At 51.1% G+C, this 22765-nt stretch overlaps 1 long non-coding RNA gene across 1 annotated transcript; it reads right to left on the reverse strand.

Moving 5' to 3' along the window:
• Window positions 1-651: 651 nt before the first annotated feature.
• Window positions 652-6233, reverse strand: LOC140626937 (uncharacterized). The gene is made up of 4 exons (XR_012025897.1): window positions 5999-6233; window positions 5645-5771; window positions 1485-1587; window positions 652-709 (listed from the first exon to the last, which is right to left on the reverse strand). It is a non-coding gene; the product is annotated as an uncharacterized lncRNA (long non-coding RNA).
• Window positions 6234-22765: the final 16532 nt, after the last annotated feature.

The following is a 22765-nucleotide window of genomic DNA, read 5'->3' on the forward strand; positions in this document are numbered from 1 at the left end:
TCCCTCTGCCTGTGTCTCTGCCTCTCTCTCTCTCTCTGTGACTATCATAAAAAAAAAAAAAATTTTTTTTTTAAATTTAAAACAACCACAGCCTGGGCTTTGGAGTCAAACTCACTTGAGTTTGAACCCTATTTTTCCCATAGCTGTTTGACCTTAGGTGTATTACCTGACCTCTCAGAGCTTCCCTTGTCTCACCTGTACAGTGAGAATAATGATGCTTACCTCAAGGGTTAGAGTTAGGTACAGTAGTCCCCCCTTTGTCCACAAGGAACATATTCCAGGACCCCTGGTGGATGTCTGAAATCACAGTACTGAACCCTATGTATTATGCCATTTCTTGCTATACATATCTACCTATGATAAAGCTCAGTATACATATTTATAAATGAGGCACAGCAAGAGATTAACAGCAATAAAAAATAATGAAATGGAACAATTGTAACAATACTCTATAATAAATGTTATGTGAATGTGGTCTCTCTCTCTCTCTCTCTCTCTCTCTCGGAATATCTTTTTTTTTTTTTTTTCTCTCGGAATATCTTATTGTACCTACTTACTCTTCTTGTGATGATGTGATACGATAAAATGTCAACGTGATGAGACAAAGCGAGGGGAGTGACATAGACCTTGTAATGTAGCATTGGGCTACTGACCTTCTGAGATTTGTCAGGAAGATCATCTGCTTCCGGCCACAGTTGACCATGAGTAACTGAAACCACGGATAAGAAGAGACTGCTGTATGTCCCATGCCTAACTCGTGGTCAATACTCAATACATGGTGGTTTGCTTTGGGTCGGGAACAGTCGCAGGGGAATTTGTTTCAAATCTACTTGTGAACATAGACCTAGGTTCTGGCATCCCCATTGCAGGCTCAGGGTGAAATAAATGGGAACTAAATGAATGAATGAGCAAACAAATGAGCTCCTCCATTCGATCCCAATCTCTATGTGTCCTCCCCTGAGTGAGCTCTGGGACCCAAATGGTCTGGTTAGCCTTGTGGTCACTTCAAACAAAATCCAAAATACGATTCTCACACCCACCCAGAGTCTCTAGAAGCAGGCAGCTGCCAGGCCCAGCCCCAGGAAGATCCGGCCTCCGCTCTGCAAACTGAACCAAAGATCCCTGCGGGAGAACCTCATTATGTCCTCCCTGCCCCCACATCTCCTGGCACAGGTCTTGGCCCACGCAGCTGCTCGGCCAAGACAACTGCTCTGAGGGAAGACAGGCCCTTGGTCTGCAGGGAGATTTCCCAGACCTTCTTCACAGCCTTGGACTGTCACTCTTAAATCCCTAAGTTCCCCCAGAACTTTAAGCCTCAGCAACATTTGTCTTACAATGACAGCCCAAGATTAGAGGAAATGTAAGCGGATTTCCAAACCCTGACAATAGGAGACTGATATGTGTAGGCCTCCTGAGAATACCTGCCAGTCTCTGATTTGATTCCCCCCTCCCCCAATTTCAGTACATCTGGGGGAGGGAATTACCTGTGAGATCATGGCCAGAGTTGTATATTTGAAGTCCGGTCATCTTAAGCCTTTGTGTGATCTGGAGCCAGTATCCTTTCTGATATCATCTTAGTTTGCTCCTCTGTAAAATGGGACAATAATTATTTCTTGCCAACTAAAAGAAAACTATGACTATAATTGGTGATTTGGAAACTATACAGCTCTATATTATATGTTGTAGAGGAAGAACACCGCATTTGGGGTCAAGATACCTTGGTTGGTTGGTTGTTTTTAAGCTGCCAATTATGTATTGAGGCTTATTATGTATCGTGCCTGTTCCGCACTTTACAAATATCAACTCATGGAGTCCTCACCAAGGTCCTACCAACTAGGGGGTGTATTACCACCCCCATCAGACAGCTTGGGGGGGGGGGCGGGGAGGTGGTGTGGGGAAGGAGCACAGGGAAGGGTAAGTAACTTGCACACTAGTTAGTATGTTGCAAAGCCGAGATCCGAACCCAGGCAGTCAGGCTCCAGAAGCTGGCCCTGCACCAGCTCTTCTGCCTCCTGCTTGAGAGTTTCAAATCCTACCTCTGCCATTTACTAACTCTCCTATCCTCCATTCCCTCATTCCACATATATTTACTGAGCCCTTACTCTGTGCCAGGAGCTGCTCCAGGAACTGAGACTTGCATGCAATGCGGGGCTTGCATTCCAGTGTGACAAATGGATCACACACCGGGAATCCCATAAGGTGTCCAGAGGGATAAGTGCAGTGGAAGAAAAACAAAACAGGTGTCTTAGTCTGTTCGAGTTGCTATAACAAAATACCACAGACTGGGTATGGATAATCACAAGAAACAACAGACATTCACTTCTCGCAGCTTTGGAGGCTGGAAGTCTGAGATCAGGGCACCAGCACGGTCAGGTTCTGGTAAGAACTCTCTTCCGTGGTGCAGACTGTCGACTTCTTGCTATGTCTCCATGTGGTAGAAGAAGTGAGCTGACTCCCTGAGATCTCTTTTATTAGGGCACTAATGCGGGAGACCTGGGTGGTTCAGTTGGTTAAGCATCTGCCTTTGGCTCAGGTCATGACCCCAGGGTCCTAGGATGAGGCCCCTACTCAGCTTCTTCCTGGGTTTGTGCACACTCTTGCCTGCTCTGTCACTCACTCTCTCAAATAGATAAATAAAATCCTTTAAAAAGGAACATCTTGGGGATCCCTGGGTGGCTCAGTGGTTTACCACCTGCCTTCGGCCCAGGGCGTGACCCTGGAGACCCGGGATCGAACCCCACATCGGGCTCCCTGCATGAAGCCTGCTTCTCCCTCTGCTGGTGTCTCTGCCTCTCTCTGTCTCTTTCATGAATAAATAAAAATCTTTAAAAAAAAGAAACTTCTTAAAAATATAGATATAGATAGATATAGATATAGATATAGATATAGATATAGATATAGATATAGATATAGATATATTAGAGCACTCCACTCATGAAGGTTTCACTCTCATGACTTATGGCACCACCTCCTAACATCATCACTTTGGGGATTAGAATTCAACATACGGGGACACCTGGCTAACTCAGCTAGGAGAGTGTGTGACTCTTGATCTTGGGGTCATGAGTTTGAGCCACTCGATGGGTGTAAGATTATCTTTTCAAAAAATAAGCTTTAGGGGCACCTGGGTGGCTCAGTAGTTGAGCGTCTGCCTTTGGCTCAGGACATGATCCTGGGGTCCTGGGATCGAGTCCCATATTGAATTCCCTGCAGGGAGCCTGCTTCTCCCTCTGCCTATGTCTCTACCTCTCTCTGTGTGTCTCTCATGAATAAATAAATAATATCTTTAAAAATTATAAAAAAATAAAAATAATAAGCTTTAGAATTGAACGTATCAATTTTGGGGTACACACAGCAGGGCAAGGGGACTTCGGGTGACCAGAGGCCAATGTTGTCATCTATTCAGGCCTCTATTCTCTTACTGTAAAGTGGGCATTCTGAGACCTGCTTTGCCTTGTCTACCTGGTATACAAACCGTGAAATGCTATTCCAGCACAGGGATTATAGCATTTGTTGTTTTTGCCTCTTTGTTTCTGTACCACTTGATGCATGTCTCTACTTAGTACGTTCCCCATTGTTTCATAGTCGGCCATCCAGCCTTCTGGGTCTCTTGGCAAACTGAATTTTTGAGGGCAGGACCAGATCCTGGTACATAATGAGTATGAAACAGAGGTATAATTATTCATGCTAGTAATCACTCTTTAGTAAGCTCCTACTAGTAGCGGTAGACACTGCTGAATTTAACCTTCAGTGTAGAAGTTACTATGATCCCTATTCCCAGAGGAGGAACAGAGGCTCAGAGGGGTGAGCAGCTTGCCCATGGCCAAATATTCACCAGGGGGTGACAGAACCAGGTAGGAACTTGCATCTCTCTGACTCCAAAATCCACGTTCCGTCACCAACCCCAAGCCGTTGTTGAGTATCATTATTCACACTTACTCATTCACGCAACAAATATTTCATGAGCACGTTCCAGGAGCTTTAACATGGAAACGGATGAGGCAGATGAGGCCTCTCCATACAGAGGACAAAATGAATAATTTAACAAATGAATTAGCTTGGTGCTGCTGTGATACATCCAGGAATCCTGTCCAGGTGGGGAGGCGAAGGAGGGTCTGTCTGAGAAGGAGCCCTGAATGATGAGAAGAAACTGTCTCCAGCAGACCTTGGAGCAAGAGCCAGCAAGACAAAGAAGCTGAGGTAGGAATGAAGTGGGAATGTTCTCCAAGCCACAGGGCGGCCTGTGAGCCTAAAGAGTGGTGAGAGGTGTGCCTGGGTGGCTCAGTTGGTTAAGCATCCAACTCTGGACTACAGCTCAGGTCATGATCTCAACATTGTGAGATTGAGCCCCCATGTTGGGCTCCGAACTCAGCATAGAGTCTGCTGGGGCTTCTTCCTCCGTCTCCCTCCCCCTCTACTCCTCCCCCTCCCCCAAACCTCTCTCTCTCTCTCTCAAATAAATGAATGACATCTTTTAAAAAATTAAAAATAAATAGTCATAAGAAAGACATACAGCAGTAAGGAGTAAAGTAAGAAAAGCTGGACCCACACCATGCAGGTCCTTAGAGACTGCAAAAAGGAGGGCCAGGGAAGCATCCAAGGTTTCCAGGCAGAAAGAGATGTGATCTGATCTGTGTTTTAAAAGACATATTGTTATTGTTTAAGTAGTATTGGAGGGGTGCCTGGCTGGCTCAATTGGAAGAGCGTGCAGCTCTTGATCTCGGGGTCGTGGTTTGAGCCCCATATTGGGTGTAAATAAATAAACTTTCAAAAAATATAAATGAATAGCATTAGGATTTGCTAGTAGTAATTATAACAATATATTTTTAATGTGTTTAGAAGAGAGAAAGTGAACAAAAGAGGGCAGAAAAGGTGGAGGTAGAATGGGAGTGGAGAAAGTCATTCAGCTAACAAAGGACTTTTGCAGGTGTTTTCCTTTGGCTCAGCTTCAACTGAATTAAGCCTCATTCATCTTATATATAATAATAATAGGCTGCAGATGGAAATAACTAAATCAATGTCCAGGGTTCCATTACAAGAGGGATCAGATTTCTTCTCCCTTCTCTTTTTTTTTTTTAAGATTTTTTTTATTTATTCATGAGAGACACAGAGAGAGAGGCAGAGACACAGGCAGAGGGAGATGCAGATTCCCTGCGGGGAGCCCGATGCAGAACTCGGTCCCAGGACCCCGGGATCACGACCTGAGCCAAAGGCAGATGCTCAACCACTGAGCCACCCAGGCATCCCCCCTCCCCTTTTTTTTTAAGATTTTATTTATTCATGAGAGACAGAGAGAGGCAGAGACACAGGCAGAGGGAGAAGCAGGCTCCCTTATCTTTTACTCCAAGGAAAGAAGTGGCTCATAACCCATCTCCTGCTGCCTGGAAGAGGTATCTCTTGAGCCATTTGGAAGATGCTTCTTCTTAAGACCCCCAGGAGCAAGGCTCTCGATTTCTCCATCAGTTCAGTCTCTGTGCAAGATGGCCTGAGAGTCAGGCTTTCTCGTGGCTCCTCTCCTGTACCCTTGGCTGCCCAGTGGGAAGTGGACAGACAAACCCAGCCTCATCTCAGCTCCACTTCCACGAATTTATGAGTGGAAACAAGATCCCACAGAGCCATGGCAAAGGGAGGGCATTCCACACACCTCAGGATCCTTGAGTGTCCCGGGTCCTGGCAGGACCCTGCCTCTCCTCTCCAAGTTGGGTGTCTAACTGCTTGGCTTCTCTTCCCTGTCCCCTTCACCATGCTCCTGTCCAGTCCTTTTCTCCCTCCTAGAGAGGAAGCACAGCTGAATCACAGGAAGCTGACAAGAAGCAAAGGAAAAAAAAAAAAAACCCAAGAAAGAAACTTCTAAGAAGCCAAAAAGATTGTCTTTCAAAATTTCTAGAAAACAGAATAATCCCACCCACGCAAATTACAAAGAATTATGCAAATTGTAATGCCAATCAGTGCACAGTCACATTTCCTCCTCATTATTCCCAGCCCTAGCTTTTTGTACCTCTGACGTTGTTGGAGGTGAGGGGACTCTGGCAGCACCCCCTGTGCTAACAATGCCAGGCTTGCAGAGTTGAATTTTCCAACCTCTCGCTCCCAGGACTGCAGATTTCTTGCTGGGGCTATTTCGCTCCCCTCTGGCCACAGCGCAAAACCCCTTTCCGAACACCACCCCCAAGATTTCCCTTTGTCCTAGCGACTGGATAGGACATTTATGTACCAAACTTAGAGAGGATGAGGCAGGTTTGGAGGAGGGAGGAGCTGAAAATACACTCATGCTAATACAGTTTCTTTATGCTAATAATATGCAAATACAGCTGTTGGGGTTTTTTTTTTTTTCATTCCTTGGCCCCCTGGAGCCAAGAAATGACTTGTCTATGTGCAGTGGACCGAAAAGAGGCCCCAGAGAGAGAGAGCTAGAGAGAGGGAACGGGAAGAAAGAGAGGCCAAGAGCCCTGGCGGACTCCCCACCCCCAGACTCAACTGACCCCCCCGGGGGCAAAGGACAGCTGACAGGGCAGTCCAGGCCGCCTGGAGGGAGCTGCAGATTCCAGGCACCGAGCTGGAGCCAGAGTGGGCCCTGAGTGGGGATGAGTGGGGGTGGGGAGTCGCCCGTTCCTGGGCTTTCAGGACAGGTGCTCTCCCCCTTCCCCCGCCCTCCCCTGTGTAGAGCTTGTCCAGTCTGTGCTATTATCTCCCACAATTGCTCATAAATGACAACAGCCCCCAGCGGCCCGCCCAGCACTTGAACCCCTCCTGGCCGAGGTGGCTTGCCTGAGGATTAGCTCCTCTTTGGAGAGCCCACAATAGCCCTCCACATCTTTTGTGCCTCTGTTTGCTGCAAATATTAAAGCTCTCTCCTGAAACCCATTACAGGCAGTGGGGACAAAGGCTTTCCACAGGTCTCCAGGACAGAGCCAGCGCAGGATGTTCCGGGCTACTGTACCTGCCGCCTCACCTGCCGCTGCCTGTCCAGTTACCCCCTGAGGGAAATAATCCACTTTCATGCCAGACAGCTCTATGCCAGGGCAGTGGACAGCCGGATGCAATGGTGCCCACACCCTACTTGCCCATCAGAGAGAGGAAGTGGGGGGCTGGGCACCCAGGGGTGGGTGATGGTAGGGGGAGAGGGAAAGATCTGGGCTGAGGGAGCTTCAGGCGGAGCTGAGGACACAACAGCAGGTGCACCACATGCTCCTTTGCCATCAGGCCTTCGCAAATGCTGCTACTTCTGCCTGGAACATTCCTGCCTTCCACTTATCAACCTAATTTTCCCAGGCTAGTTTTATCCATCCCTCCAGGCTCAGCTTAGACTTTGCCTCATCACTTCCTCCAGGAAGTCATCTTTGCTTCTCAAATTTAGGTGTCCCTCCTCAGTACTCGAACCTGGTAGTATACCTGTCTGCTCAGAGTCTGCTTCCCTGTCCCTCTGACACCCCAGCCTCTGAGCAACCTGGCTGGGGGCAATTCCCAATGGCACCCATGTGTGGCACAACTCCTAGAGCATGACAGAGAAGGTCCCTGCAGATGAATATGGTTGAGTAAATGAATGGTTGAATGAATTCAGCAGGTGTGGGCCATTCCTGGGTCTTGAGTCCTCAGAATTCTGACCAAAGAGATGTTGAGTCATGAAGAGATCTGGGGAAAGAAGAACCAGGAATCTCTCACAGCCTTCTCTGGAGACTCCTGTCTAATGAATATAACTGGGCTTAGAGTCTACCAACCATAGGATGTTGGGCAAGTCTTTGATCCCCACACTCCAAACCTCAGTCCCCTCTTCTGGCAAATGGGAAGAATAATATTGGGAAGATGGAAAGAATGCTCTGGAAATGGCCAAGAAGTTAATGCATGAGCTATTATGTGGGGAGATGTGAAGGAGCCTGGCTCGAGGAAAACGGACCACGTTAGGAGAGGAGATGTAGTTCTTCAGGCAGGGTGCAGAGGCCCCCGCGGGCACCCAGCTGCCACCTTGCCACAGGAGCTGGGTGGAGACCTGGGGTTCCTGCTTCCAGGTCTGAAGGCCAAGTCTGCGAGTCTGTGTCCCCAGGACTGGGAACCCCAGGAGACAACCCTCAAGCCTGAAACTAGACGGCCTGTTTCTTCTGTCCTTGCGCTCTCCTGGTTACTGGAGGCAATAAAGCCTGGGCAGATCGAATCCCATCACTCAGTGTGCAAGTTACTCATTTCTCTCTGCCTCGACTTCTTCTCCTATAAAACAGAAACAGTGGCAGTCCTGCTTCCTAGGGCTGCCAAGAAGCTTAAATGAGATGATTAAAAGATTTAGCAGGGCTGCCGGCACCCAAGTGCTCCACAAGCACAAGCCATAGTGCCAGTCTGTCCCAGGACTGAACCTCGCCTTGGTTTGGGGAAACACACAGATCATCCTCCCATTTTACAAAAGGAGGACCCAGAGAGGTACCGGAACTTACCACAGGTTACCAATGACTCAAGAAGGGGAGTTGGACAGATCCAGGGTGCCCCAGTTTCTACTCTCATTTCCTTGTGGTTTTGAACTTGAATCATTCTCTCATTACTTCATGCGTGCAAGTCCCAGCCACCCTAGCAGGCAGTGACAGAGGTTTCTCCTGTGTCCCTCTTAACCCCTTGGCAGTGCTGGGCTGTAGAAACCCTCAAAAACTAAATAGTGGAAAGGCGGACAAGCAGATGGCAAGGCAGAAGTAGTTCCCTGATTGCTCCAGGCTCCCAGAGAAACCTGAACTGAACTGAGGACGCCAGCACGGAACAGGGCTGCCCGGGTGGTCCAGATATCCAGCAGCGGGGAGCAGCACCCAGATGACGCCATGGGGGCTCGGGAAGCTACCTGGCAGGCCTGGCAAGTCAAGCTGGGGGCACTGGTTCGGAGGCAGGAGCCCAGGGAACAGTCAGAGGCCAGGACAGCCTGGGCTGCTCAGCTGGCCCACAGGCCTTGGAGTCAAATGGAAGGAAGCTCCTGTGGACATGCAGCCCCATGCTTGAAAGCTGGCAGCCAGTCCGACCCTCTAGATGTTTCCCTGAAGAATCATGATGCCAATGGTGGGAGAATGGGTATTTTGGTAGGGAGGAAAGAGACTCCACAGAAGGGCATTTCAGCTTTCTGGGCATCACTTTCCAGACCCACCCAGGATCCCCGCACATCCTCCCCTCTGCTCCGCTCCACTCCCACTTTGGGGATTCATACCATGCCAGTCTTTCTGGGCAGAAACCAGAGCCACCCAGGTGTCTGCCCTGGGCAGACGTAAGGACAAAGCCTTTCCAGGCAGAAGAGACTGTCCACCTGAACTTCAGCTGAAGAAGTCAGGAATCATGCCCTTGTCTGTAGTTCTCTTCCCTGTACTGAGCAAGTAGTGGGCACAGAGTGGACATTAAACCATGTCTCAGGGACCCCTGAATGAACCGTACTCAAGAAGCACTAGGCTAGGGACGCCTGGGTGGCTCAGCAGCTGAGCGTCTGTCCTCAGCTCAGGTCATGATCCTGGGGTCCTGGGAAAGAGTCCCGCATTGGGCTCCCTGTGAGGAGCCTGCTTCTCCCTCTGCCTGTGTCTCTGCCTCTCTCTGTGTCTCTCGTGAATAAATAAATAAAATCTTAAATTTAAAAAAAAAAAGCAACAGACTAGAAGCTCCCGTAGCCTTGATCCTGGACCCATGTCAGCACCTCACAGGTCCCTTCCTGCCATCTCACTTCGGTCCTTTCTTGTTTAATCTCTGATTGTTAGGTCAAGAGTCTAGTAAATAAGCCTCTCCAAGTTCTTGGATGGTGATAAGGTGCCCCCTCAGCCTTTGCTGGAAGAAGTAATCCCAAAAATATCTTTCATCACTTCCTCAGCTCTCCTCTTGGCCCATCTCCAAGCCCGTCCTCACATTTCCTCTTTGGACTGAAGCTGAGCATTCCTGGCCTGCTCTGCTGGGGAAGAGAGCTCTCCTCTGAAGAAGCCCTGGTGGGGTGGGGTGGGGGTGGGGACTGGGAGGTGAGAGCAATTTTCCACTTCAAGGGCCTCCAGCCAGGGGACTGCCTTCCTGCCTGGGTTTCTGAAACTCTGCTCATTCAACCAGTCTTATCTTACTGCCACCAACCCAGACTCCTTCCTGGCATCCTGGGAGATTAGTCCCTCCAGCAGGGTATGGGTGATGATCTCATGCCGGAGCTCTTGGCTCCTGACCTTCAGTTCCTCAGAACTCTTCGAGGGAGCCTGTCGGAATGCAGATTCCTGAGCCTTATCCTCAAAAACTCCAATCCCAAGGTTCTGGGGTAGGGCCCAACCAGCTTGGTCTCACAAGCTCCCCAGGTGCTGCGGGTCCCAAACGCTGTCCCCAGGCCACCTCTCCAGGAGACTGGAGGATGGGATGGGAGGTGGGCAGCTCCTTCAAGGAAGCAGAGACCTTGCTGCCCACAGCAGACAGGAGGCAGATGAAGAGGTGCAGCAGGGATCTAGCTGGGATCTGGGATCTAGCCACCATGGGAAAGTGAAACCCTCTCCCACCAGCCTGTGACTCAGGGCCCAGAGTAACAAGAAGCTAGAGAGGGAGAAACAGACGAGCCCCAGAGAGGAGAAGAAATGACATGGCCTGGCCAGGCAGCTTCTGTAGCAACAAACATTTCACTGGGTCCCGGGGCACCAAACAGGCACAGACTGGCTGTCCGATTGACGGGGACATCTGATTGCTGGGTGAGGGGGCAAGGGCAGGGCAATGGCCCACCTCCACCTGGGGTGATTGGTCCCTCAGTGACCTGTAAGGCTGTTCAGTTGTCCCTCTAGTCTGTGCCTCTGTCCTGAGTGTCCCCCAGCCTAAAGACGAACAGAAAACACTCCCCCATTGCCCCTTCACTCCATCCAGCCCTGGGAGCCCTTCAGTGCAGTCCCGCACTCCAACCCCCAGATTGCATGGGGCTCTGTGCAAACCTGCTGCTCCCCAGACACACATCGGCAGCTCCAGGGAGTCCCGGGCAGACTGGTTGGTGTTCAGGGCTTGGAGCCAAGAGGCCTGGCCCAGGAACTCCAGCTCTGCCGCTAACAAGCAGTGTGAGTTGGGGCACAGTCCTGGTATTCCTGAGCCCTGGTTTCTTCGTCTGTAAATGGGGCCCAGAGTGCCCTTGAGGATCAGACCATGAGATAAACTGTCCCGAGGAGCTTAGTGTGAAGCACTCACTTAGAATGTTCTCCGTGTTCTTACCATAGGCCTGCCTGGGGAAACAACGAAAGGAGACATCTATTCAGCTTCTCTGATGCTCAAGGAGGTGACTTCTAAATAAAACTGTCCAAGTAGCCACTACTCCTTCTGGGCAGGGGGGTGTAGGGGACTCTCTGGAAAGAGGGTGCTTGATCAATCAAATAAATGCATGCTCTATTGCCTAGACATTGCCCGCTCAGCCTCAGCTGGCCTGGCCTCGTCACTGGCCTCCCTGACACCTTCCCTCTGTAAACCCAAATCCTAAGCAACTCCAAAGCCTGCAGACACCATCCCATACTGAGTTCTCCCATCACTCCCCAAACCAGGTCATCTGTCAGCCTTCTATCTCCGCAGAGACTCCACCCTCCCCAGGAGCAAACTCTAGGACTTGCCTCTTTAATCCCAACCTCAAATGATCAGGTTCGAAAGAATTCAAATGCCATGAAAGACACATCACACAAACCATCCCCAAGCCCGTCCCTCTCTGGGGACGTGGAAGCTAGTTGAGGACTCTGCAGCATCAGGTGAAGTCACAGTGACCCAGCACAGAAATTCAGGGGGACGGGTGGGTTCTAGTTGGTGGCCCGCCAGTGGCAGTGTTCACTGCTCCTAGTCAGGGGCTTTGGTGAAAAAGAGACCCTCCCTGGCAGTGCTGGCCACTAGCAAAGACCTTTCTGTTCACAGCCAAATGGTAGTTCGAGGAACTGGGATGTTTTGCAATATTTTTTACTTCCCAGAGCATGTTGAATGTTAGAGCTGGAAGGAGACTTAGGGACCATTTCATCCCACATAGCCCTCCTATCTCCACTTTACAGATGAGGAAAGAGGAAGTGACCTGCCCAAAGTCCCCTTGGGAGGAGGGGCAGAGCTGGAGTCCAGAGTTCCTGGCACTCTGCTCTTACTCTGAACCCCACTGGGAGGGACAGGATGAGGGGCTAGGGAATTTACAAAGAGCTCAGCAATCATCTTTCACTGAGTCTTCTCTAACCTGTGAGGCAGGTGTTCTTTGCAGCATTTGACTTTTATTCTTGCGCAAAGGGCGCTCAGAAGGGTTAGGGCACCTGCCTGCAGTCGCACAGCTGGCGTATCTGGAGCTCTGTTCCTGGGAAGCCAATTATGACAAGCTCTGTTAGAGACCTGAGCTCTTTGTGTTTATCTGGGCTTAAGGGTAAAGGGCCCTTTGCCTCCTAGGTGGGAGTAGCAGAGCCATCGTGGTGGGAGATGGCAGGAAACCACATCTCATAAACTCACCCTCACAACACCCTGAGAGGACTGTTCCCAAGATTACACAACTACTGTAAGCTAGTGGCAGCTCCTGAGACCAGGCGACATGGAGATCTTCCGTTCTTGGGTGGTTGCCTCTCTCTGTAACCCTCTACCTTCATATAAGAGTCCCATGGTAGGGCCAGCTGCCATGATCCAGAACTTACTCTTTCCCACTCATTCAACAAACACATATTGAGTGCCCATCATGTGCCAGGCAGTGTGCTAGACACTGAGGATGCCAAAGTGAATAGGACAGCCCGGCAGAGCCAGAGGGGCTGGGGCCCACCCTGGCCCTCATCTCTTGAACACTAACCTACATTCTTTTTTTCTTTCTTTCTTTCTTTCTTTCTTTCTTTCTTTCTTTCTTTCTTTCTTTCTTTCTTTCTTATTATTATTTTTTAACCTGTATTCTAACTGGAGAGACAAACACATTAACAAGGAATTGATTGTTCATCGTGCTAGGTGCCATGATAAGGCTGTGCAGAGGCTCCGGGAGCCCAGGGAGGGGCACCTGGTCCTGGCTGGAGGATGACAGAAGCGGGCTGAGCTCAGAAGAATGTGTAGATGTAAGCCCAGCAAAAGAGAAGCAAGTGCATTCAAAGAAGCAAAAATAGACAGCATGAGCAAAGGAATGGGGAAACAAGTTAGTTGAGCTCGAATAAACTGCACCTGCTTAGAGAAAAATCTGGAAGGGTGTATGCTCAGCTGCTAAGGCTGGTTATCACAGGAAAATTAGGTTGTGGAGGTTTTGGCTTTCTTACTTGCACATCACTATTTTGTATGAAATCTTTGCAATGAGCAAGAATTACTTTCACAGACAGAAAAAAAGAATACACAAGGAAAGAGTGTTCTCTGTATGATGGAACTTTAAGAAGCATGGTGTTGGGGGAGCATGAAATTGGAGGGGGAATTGCAGGGAGTCCCCGGGGCCTGGAGAAGCAGTAAGTCTGACTCAGCCCCCTGGCAGTGGCTGGAGTGCTCGTTAATTGGGCCAGTCCTTTCCCTGGGATGCCGCAGGGCAGCCCGGGGGGATGTCCATCAGCTTGAGCTGATGTATTCCAGGGAGCAAGCAGACCCTACGGTGAGACTGGGACCAGGCCAAGAGGAGGTTGCAGGCTCCTAACTGGGGTGTTTCTCTTGAGCCCTGTCTCTGGTCTATCACCTCACTCCCCAGCCTGAACCTGGGCTAGACCAGTGAAGGGCAAAATGCCTGAAGCTCTTTGAAGGTCGTTTATAAAAAAAAAAAAAAAATTTTTTTTGATCTTATTGACCTTTCAAAGGAATTTTCAACAGATATCACTTTTTTTTTAACACCCTCAGTATTAGTGGGAGCTTCCCTCTATTTGTCCTTTGCCAGAGAAGGAGGAAGCAACTTGCAAGCTATGATTCAGGTGAATCAATCAAACACACACACATTTACGGTTTCTCCATCCCTTCACCAGGGACTGTAGCAAGTAGTTGTGATTTGAGGGACCTCAACAATGTCCCAATCTAGAAGGACTTCTTCACTGGTGTTCGGAATTTTATTTTAGGGCTAGGCATTTCTCACCCTCTTCCTACAGAATTTTTTCTTCCCCCTCCCCCCACCAGCCCTAACTACAAATGCCCTGGAAAGGAAAGGTTAGGAGGGGTTAGATCTCCATAACTTAATGCAAGTTTGTTGGTGCATATTTTCCTCTGTGGGGATCACGGACCAAGATGGTATTATCCCCAGGTATTACCTGTTCCCCTGCTGAAAGAGCTCCAAGAGGGCAGGAGGCCACCTGGGGACAGGGGGTGGTGTGGAGGGGCCCAGTCCCCTTAACACCCCCTCCAACAACCAACTCCTGAAAAAAGGACCCACTTGGGCTTCCCTTCAGGTCTAACAGGATGGACTTAGAGTGATTTTCTAGGTCCTGTGGACTTCGGACCCATTTCCCATCTCCCACCAACAAGGAAGTATGTGCCTCTCAGCCCAGGGTGTGCTGCGGGGCGAGAGGAGTCAGAGGACCCCCAGCCAAGGGAAATCTTGGTACAACCCTGGAGCCTGCTTCTACTCAGAGATTTGGCAGGGTTTTGGGGGTGGGTGCTCTCCTACTATGAATAAACCTGAACGTAGTATATAGTGGGATGGCTCACTCACATGCACTTTTGAGGAAATACACCATTCTTCAATGACACTTTTGAAACTATTACCATCTAGTCTATTCACTTCCCAAATTTTTGGTTTTTGGGGTTTTCTGGCAGCTGCCTTTGGGTCTTTCAGAAACATGTCATTCCACCCTTCCTCCCAGTTTCTGCCAGCACAGTTTCTGCTCAAACTTTTATATCATCAAAGTTTTAAGCCTTCAGTGCTCTATCTCTGGGGTGATCCTAATCATGACTAAAAATTTATGATATCTTTTTCAAGGAACATGGCACTGCTGGAACCCCCTGAGCACTGCTGGGTTAGGCCTTCGAGCCCCTGTGGGGACATGGTCAGGGTTCCCTGTCCTAGGGAGCCTCCGTGGAAGTCGGAGAGGCACAGGGTTGGGAAGCCTATCGGGGCCCCGTTGGGAGATAAAAGTGGGAACAAGTCAATACCCAGTGGAAGCAATGGTTAGGTGGAAGGCGGCCCAGTTACAGTGTAACCGGCTATCAGTTATCAAGTGTAAATGACCGGTTATCAGATCCTTCTGGTTGGGGGAGAAGACAGGGGGAAAGGGCGAAGAAGGCAGAGGGTAAGTGCACTGAGTGGGAAGAAGATAGGAAACGGGGCCAGGGGTGCCTGAAAGGGCAGTTCACAACAGAGAGGAGGGGGTGCTAAGAAACCTCGAACACCCCACAGATCTCCCTGGGGCCTGAGCCCTGTTTACCTTTAGCTAGTCAAGGACAAACAGAAAGGGTGTGCTGAGGTGTTGACCATGCCCTTGTAAACACAGCTTCCCTGCATTTAATAAAGATTAGATCTGGGGACATGGCTTTTGATGGTTAAAAAAAAAAATTCCTGACTTTGTATAAAGTATACTCTTTCCCAAAAAATGTGGACTTATTATGCTGAGGGAGAGAAACCTTCCCAAGTGTACTTATTGTATAATTTCAATTATACAAATGAACTTAGAGAACAGACAAAACGAATCTGGGCAGAAATATATCAGGACAGTTGTTGGACAGGGGTGGGGTGAGGATTATAGGGAAGGGGCATGAGGAAACTTTCTGGAGTCATCACCAAGTTCTGTGTCTTGATAGGGGTTTGAACTTTATGGCTGTAGGTGTTTGTCAGAACTCATACATGTTGCTCTTGAGATCCATGTATGGTCACCTGTAAAACTTAAATAACTGCAAAGAATATCGAACTCCTATTAATGCTATGATGCTGAAGCATTGGCCGAATGGGTTCTAATGTCGGCACCTTACTTTAAAATGCATCCCCAGGGGCGTCTGGGTGGCTCAGAGGTTGAGCATCTGCCTTTGGCCCAGGGTGTGATCCTGGGGTCCCGGGATCTAGTGCCACATCAGGCTCCCTGCACAGAGCCTGCTTCTCCCTCTGCCTGTGTCTCTGCCTCTCTCTCTCTCTCTCTGTGAGACTATCATAAATAAATAAAAATTAAAAAAATTAAAAAAATAAATATAAAAAGAATCCAGTCATGAGGGAATCATCCTAGTTCCCAAGGACCTTCTCAGCCCCTCTGCCAAGGCCTAGTTCACTCCACTTTGTGGATTCCAGCTGAGTGGAGAGGCGAGTCACCCTCCTTGACACTCTTCACCAAGTTCCCTCATGCTCTAGTGCCTGAGTTCACATTGGGGGGCAGACCCGATGACCTGATGACCAGCCCAGATGTTGCTGGCCCACTGGACACAGGGAAATGCTGCATCTCACAGACTCCTTACCATCTACCTGTTCTAAGAACTGAAGAATCCTCCTTCCTTGATAACTTTTTGGCCAGTGGGCAAGTAGCCCCTCACTGCTGTACCCCAAGCCCAGAATCCCTCTTTCTCTGCCATGCCCAGGCACAGAAAAAAGTAAGGGATGTAATTCCTCTGCATCTCTGACTTTGCTCTTTTACTGCTTTTCATTCTGCCTGGGCTTGAAGAGGCTCACTAATGGGGACTGCAGTGCCTTATTTAGCCAGCTGCCTCTGGGCAAGTCCAGTTTAAGCGTCTTCCCCAACCCCACCCTCACCACCATGACCAGAGGGACAAGCATTTCGTCCACATTTATAAAGACTATTATACTTTTTTTGGAAGATTTCCCACTGTTCAGTCTCTGATCTAATATTCTCACCCCCAAAATTTCTCTTCTGTGTCTAACTTAAATCCTGCATGCTGCTTTCCTATAGAAGCTCAAGGGTCGTGGTGCCAAGGGTCTGTGGCTCTCAGCATATGGGTGTTCTCATGTCGGGTGCACAGGGCTGTGTTTGTATAATTGGTGGAGCAGCAAAATCAGGGGCACAGAGGTTAAACCAACCTTTCTTCCCCACTGGCTCTTTATCCTGCACTCCACCCAAGCACCAGGTCTGGTTGAGCCACTCAAGGTGAAAGAGCAAGTCTCCTTCCCCCTCTCCCTCCCCCCAAGTCTCCCTAGACTGAGGACTTCTTTCAAATGTTGCTTCTCAGGGGCAGCCTAGTCTGTCCTAGGCGGGCCCATCTGGGGACAGCAGCCCTAGGATGCCTCTTCTTCCCTTAACCCCAACTTCCTCGGACAAGACTGGGCCCACAGACCAATCCACTTTGCAGTCCTGGAGTCAGGGCAGGAATCAGATGAGGAAAGGCATGTGGGAAGAACAACAAACCCTCTGCTTGGTCTGGGAATGACAGGGACCTCCCTCCCATTTGCAGAAGAAGAAACTAAGGCCTGGGTTGGTGAAGGGGCTCACCCAAGTCTACACAATGCCTTCTTTCCAACATCACCTTCAGTGGCCAACGCTTCCTGAGCATAAGTCAAAACACACTGGTTTTTGGCCTGGCAGGGTCTAGAAGGGAGAACATGAGGCTAGAAAGCAGGAACCTTGAGGTCTAGTGCCAGCCTGGGCATTTCCTAGCTGTGAATGGGAATGTGAGACCCTCAGTTTCCCCAAGTGTAAGATACGAATGAGTAGCGTCCACATCACAGGATGTGGCCAGCAATTAGAAAACCCATGTGAAAGTATCCCATAAACATAAGTATTCTGCAAATGCAAGGAGCCATTAAAGCACTATGTTTTCTTCACCTCTGTTAGTAGCACAACTTTCTGCATCACCTGCTTGCTCTTCCCAGGAAGACTATCAAGGACAGCCTAGCAGTTATCATCCCACAGGGTGCTTTCCTGACCCTAAAGCCCCCTAAGCCTTGCCTCGTCTTCTCGAGCAGGAGGGCTGAGCCCTCACCCAGGGAGGCTCACCTTCAATGGGGCATCCATCCCGAAGATTCTGCTGTGAGAGGCACACAGAGCTGGGCACCCAGCTGACGCAGAATGAGGATCGAGTCTGGATGTGTCTGATGAACCAGTGAGTAAGAGGCCCTCCAGACCTCAATTTAAAGGAGAGGAAGAAGCCCTGTGGTCAAGTCTTTGGGACAGAGAAGGAGAACCCAAGAAATGGGTCTCTATTGCCCCTTTGCAAAGCTAAGTCCTGGGAATGGGTCCAGCCCTTAGAGTGCTAGGTGCAGGACTACAAACAGAGGCTGGAGGGGCTGTGTTCTCATCACACTCAGGCCCATGTTGTGTTAAAGATGAAACTCCAACATAGGGCAGACCATCCCAATACCACGGGTAGCAGAGTATAGGACTCTTCCTCTCACGGCAGTCTCAAGGTGAGTTGTCCAGACTGGGGGAGCCCTCAGTTTTCTGAGGTCATTCATGGGCTCCGATCCCTTCCACCTATTGCTTTCCGTCTGCCAGGCCATTGTCATCATGCACAGTGGAAGCTGGGTCGCCAGCTTGGCTAGAGGAAGAAAGATCATGGCAGAGACAAGCCCAACACTTTAAGGCCGGGTCTGGAAGTGGCTCGCCTCATTCTGCATTCCACCAGTGAGCGCTTGGGCATATGGCCACACCTCATGGTGAGGAGAGCTGGGAAACAGAGTCCAGCTTGCCTCCATGCGCCTCACGGTAATACTGTCCCCGATGGTAGAGAGCTGGCCACCTACCACAGCCCCCCTGGGCTGGGCCAACACAGTGTGACACAGATTGGAGAGAAGCCACCCCCCACACTTCTGTGTGACACATGATGAGGATGCCGGCGACAGTATGCCCAGAGACACTGGGCTCTCAAGGATTGGAGCCTCAAGAGGGAGCCATGTGGAATTCTCCAAGAGGGACCCTCTCTCCATGGCTGCTGGACAATGGGTAGGAAGAATGTGTTCGGAGCAGAAAAACCTTCCCAGTGACCCCCGGAGCTTCCCAAGCCCAACGGGGGAAAGTACAGCCAAGGGGAATGCTCAGGCTGTGAGTCAGAGGGAGGGGGCACACACCAGCAGGTTGCAGGTAAATCATAAGAAGAGCTCAGCAGCTGATGGGCTGGCCCCCCCTGAAGCCCTCTTTGGAACCCTTGGACCTCCCCAGAGCATGGCTGAAACCACAATAAATGACGGCTCTTCTAATTGGGACGGGACCCAGGGAGGGTGCATTCAGTCGTGGCAGGCACCTGTTAGTATGCAGAGTACATTTTGGTCTAAGAAGGACACAACAGAAGCAAAACACCCAAATCCTCTGCTGCAGGAAGGAAGCTTTTTATAAACCGTTACAGCCAAATCCCTAACAGCACACGGTCGAGCGCCTAGCTTGGTACCACCTGAGAGTACTGCAGGGGTGTAGGTACAATCAGAGCAAACAAGGTGGGCTTCATGGAGGAGGTGTGGCTTGAACTGAAGGACTGGGACAGCTGAGAAAGGAAAGAACATTTCAAGCTGGATGGGGAGAGGGCAGAGGAGGAAGGACAGTGTTGGGGGGACTCTGGAACGTGTGGGTGCTTTTCACATTTTACCTTGTTGGGTCTGTCCTGTGTCACTCTGAGGTGGGTGCTGTTATTATCCACGTTTTGCAGATGAGGAGAGTGAGAGCTCAGAAAAGTTCAGAAACTTGCCCATGAACCCACAGCTGGTCCCTGGGGAGTCTGAGCCAACCCCCTGTCGCTCTGGGGGATGAGTCTGCTCTGAGCCCCCTGGCCCGGGACCAGCAGCGGCGTCACAAGTCCCAGGCCAGCTTGCCGTGGCCCTTGGCCAAGGGCCCTGATGGTCACACCCCAGACCGGTGAGCCCCTGCTGCTCCTGAGCTCCCTGCTCAGTGGAACAGTCTGAGTCCTGCCCACAGGCCTGGCGCCCTGCCCGCCCCCTGAAGATGTCTTCAGTGGGAATCACAGCCAACGAATGTACCAGCAGGACGAGACAAGCTAAATGCTCAAGAGGCTCCTGGGGAACAATGCAGCTCTGTGAGCAGCCCGGGCTGGAGCACAGCCCTGGAGGGCTGACAGGAACTGGCCCCAGCCAACCCAAGGCGTCCCCAGGACTCCCAGAACCTACTCACACTGTGGCCTGTTCCCTGCACTCTGGGAGAGGGGGCGCAGTTAGGAAACGCACTTCTCGGACCTCGGCCCCCAGAGCCACCCGGCCAGCCCCTTGGCCTGCTGTGCTGGGAAACCCAGAAAAGTGGCCCCAGCTGAAGTCCCAGCAGGCCACCCCCCAACTCCCTCCTGGACCCTCACACTGGGGCCACCTGCTCAGGGAATTCCACGCACATCCTATATGCCCTGACCCCTAGGCGGACAGTCGGGCTCAGCCTAAGGAACTCTGAGCGTGTCCCAGGCTGCAGCCCTGGCTCCATCCCAGTCCCCACCAGAGTGGACAAGCCCCTGCTGGGGGCTGAAAATCTATCCCTGACCGTGTTCCCACCTCTGCCTTAGAGGGGAAGGAAGGAGAGGGAGGAAGCAGGGTGCTAAGGGCCCTGGCCTTGGAAGGTTAAAAAACAACAAAAAAACAGCAATAGGAGGTTTATTTGGGGGAGGAGACTGGAGCTCCAAAACCTGGGCAGAGGTGATGCTCTGATGGTTTTGCTCTACCGTGGCAGATTGGGAGAAGAGCCTTCCCGAATCCATTCTGCCATTGGGCTGCATCCTCAGAGGCTGAGGGCAAGACCTGGGAGCAGAGCTCAATACTCCTGGTTCCCTGGTTCCCCGGGACGAGGGTGCAAAGGGGCATTCACTGTGCAGAGTGACGAAGTGTGTCCACTGGCTGGGGTGTGGCTGAAGCCGTGAGGTATCAGAGCTGATGGAGAGAAACACGGGTCGTGCAAGTACACAGTCGTGGGGGGGGCGGTGCTCAATGAAATGGACCTTGCCTCGTGAAAGCACTTCATTTCTGCAGGATGACCCCTTCTACAGATGGACAAACTGAGCCTCCGAGAGGTTCATACGTGGCCCAAGGTCACATGAGTAGCAAACCCAGCATCAGGATTTCACCGTGACGTCTTCGTCCTTCTCAATGTGTCTCGATGCCTCCCAAGGGCATGCGATATAGTCCCTGACACAGAGCTATGAGGGACACCCGCCCAGCAAGACCTAGAACACCCCCTCTTCTGCCAGCAGCGGGGTTCAGAGAGCACAGCTGTGACCCTCGGGGAAGAGAAGCCAGTGTGCTCAGGGTTATTTGGGAGGAAGAGTGGAATGCACTGGGCTGGGTGGTGGGGGACAGGTCCCTTCCCTTCTTAACTCTTCCCTGGAGAATGTCAACTAGGAAAGGGGACATGGGAAGGCTTCGTGTTCTTACGACTCTCCCAAGGTCACAAAGCAACACCTTCGGACCCAGTTCTCTCGCTGCCCAAGCGAGGCCCCAGAGGTAGACGCTTAGCAATGCCATGCTGCTCCAGCTCCCTCAGTGCTCCCTGAACTGGGGGGCCTTGGCCCTCTGCGCCCACCCTTAGAGGCAGCCCCTACCCGCAGGCTAATGTGTGCCTGGCTGAAGGCACCAAAGCAGAATTACAGCCAGGAGCTGTGAGTCACCGTGGACAGCTGGAACTCACCCCCTCCCCACCTTCAGCCCTCTTCTCCCTACGCTCAGGGCTCAGGGCGGCGCGAACTGCCTCCAACACCCTCGCGCAGCTGCCACTTTCTGGTTCTGAGCAGAACCTTTCCCTCTGTCTGGAAGCTGCAGGACTGGCCCACCCAGGAACCGCATCCCCTGGGCTCTCTGGCCCCAACACACAGCCCTGCTTCCCCCAAGCCCCTCCTGTAACACCTGCGCCTCCCAAACTCCAACCTTAACCAAACTGACCGGCACTCAGTGAGCAGGATAAGAACCTCAAAAGAATAGCACGTCCCTGGGTAACAAGTGAGTGACCCTGAGCACGGGGACTGGGAGGGGGTCCCCAAGTAATCCCCACTCCCTCCGCGGGCAGAGAGACTGGTTTGTGCCTCAGGGCCAGGCCGGGGTCCTGGGGTGAGCACTGACCTCAGCTCTGCCACTGCCTCTCTGGGTGACCTTGGGCAGGTCCCTCCCCCATCTGGGGCCTCGAGCTTCTCATCTGTGACACAGGGAGATGACTCAGATGAACCCTAAGGCCTGTTCTCTCCTCCCCATTCTATGGGTCTATGATATTGCCTTTCTTCTGACCTCAGATGCCTGGGGGTCTTGGCAACTGCAATCGCACTCTCCCCAGAGAGCCCATACCCTCCACACTCCAGAGCCCCCAGCTAGGTTCCTCCGGACATACTGTCCCCCAGCTGCCACTAGATGTACCCTGAGAAGCCCTCTGTCTGCTCCCTTCAGACTCTTGACCTCCCAAGGCCTGGCTCTCCTGGGTCCCATGTCCCCAGCCCCCAGCACAGGACTAGGCACGGGGGCAGGAGCTCAGGTTCCCTGGGCTGAGAGACCAGACACAGACTGGCTTCACCCCACTCACCCTACTTCGCCATCTCCTAACCAGCCTGAGATGCTCACAGCTGGGGTCCTAAGCCCCTGGCTTCCCTGGGGGGAGACGTGAGAAGTAGCTTTCTGTTGGGGTTTCTCCGCAGCCTGACCAGTTCCCATGCACTCATGAAACTGGCCAAGTCAGACCTCGCCACTGCAGGGCAGGGTGGTAAAGACTTTTCTATCCCCGGCCTTGAGGTGTTTGCTTAAGTCACTGCCCAAAACACGATCCTGCCCACATCTTTGGCACGGGTCCTGCACAGAGCACACATGCATGAAGCCAGCAGGTGCAGCTAAGGCCAGAGGCCCAGGGATGGACAGAGGTAGCAGAATTAGCCTCTTTCTTGAGGGTTAGCCTCAGTGTGCTCATCGGAAAACTTAACTAGACCAGCTCAAAAGCGAGGTGTGCCAAGAGGGTAATTTGTGAATACTTTGGCTTTATCTGTATAACTCAGTAAATCTCCAAAACCTGTTTGGTGTGAGTGTGTGCGTGCATGCATG

This window comes from Canis lupus, chromosome 38 (genome assembly GCF_048164855.1).
Source record: "Canis lupus baileyi chromosome 38, mCanLup2.hap1, whole genome shotgun sequence".
Lineage (NCBI taxonomy): Eukaryota > Metazoa > Chordata > Mammalia > Carnivora > Canidae > Canis > Canis lupus.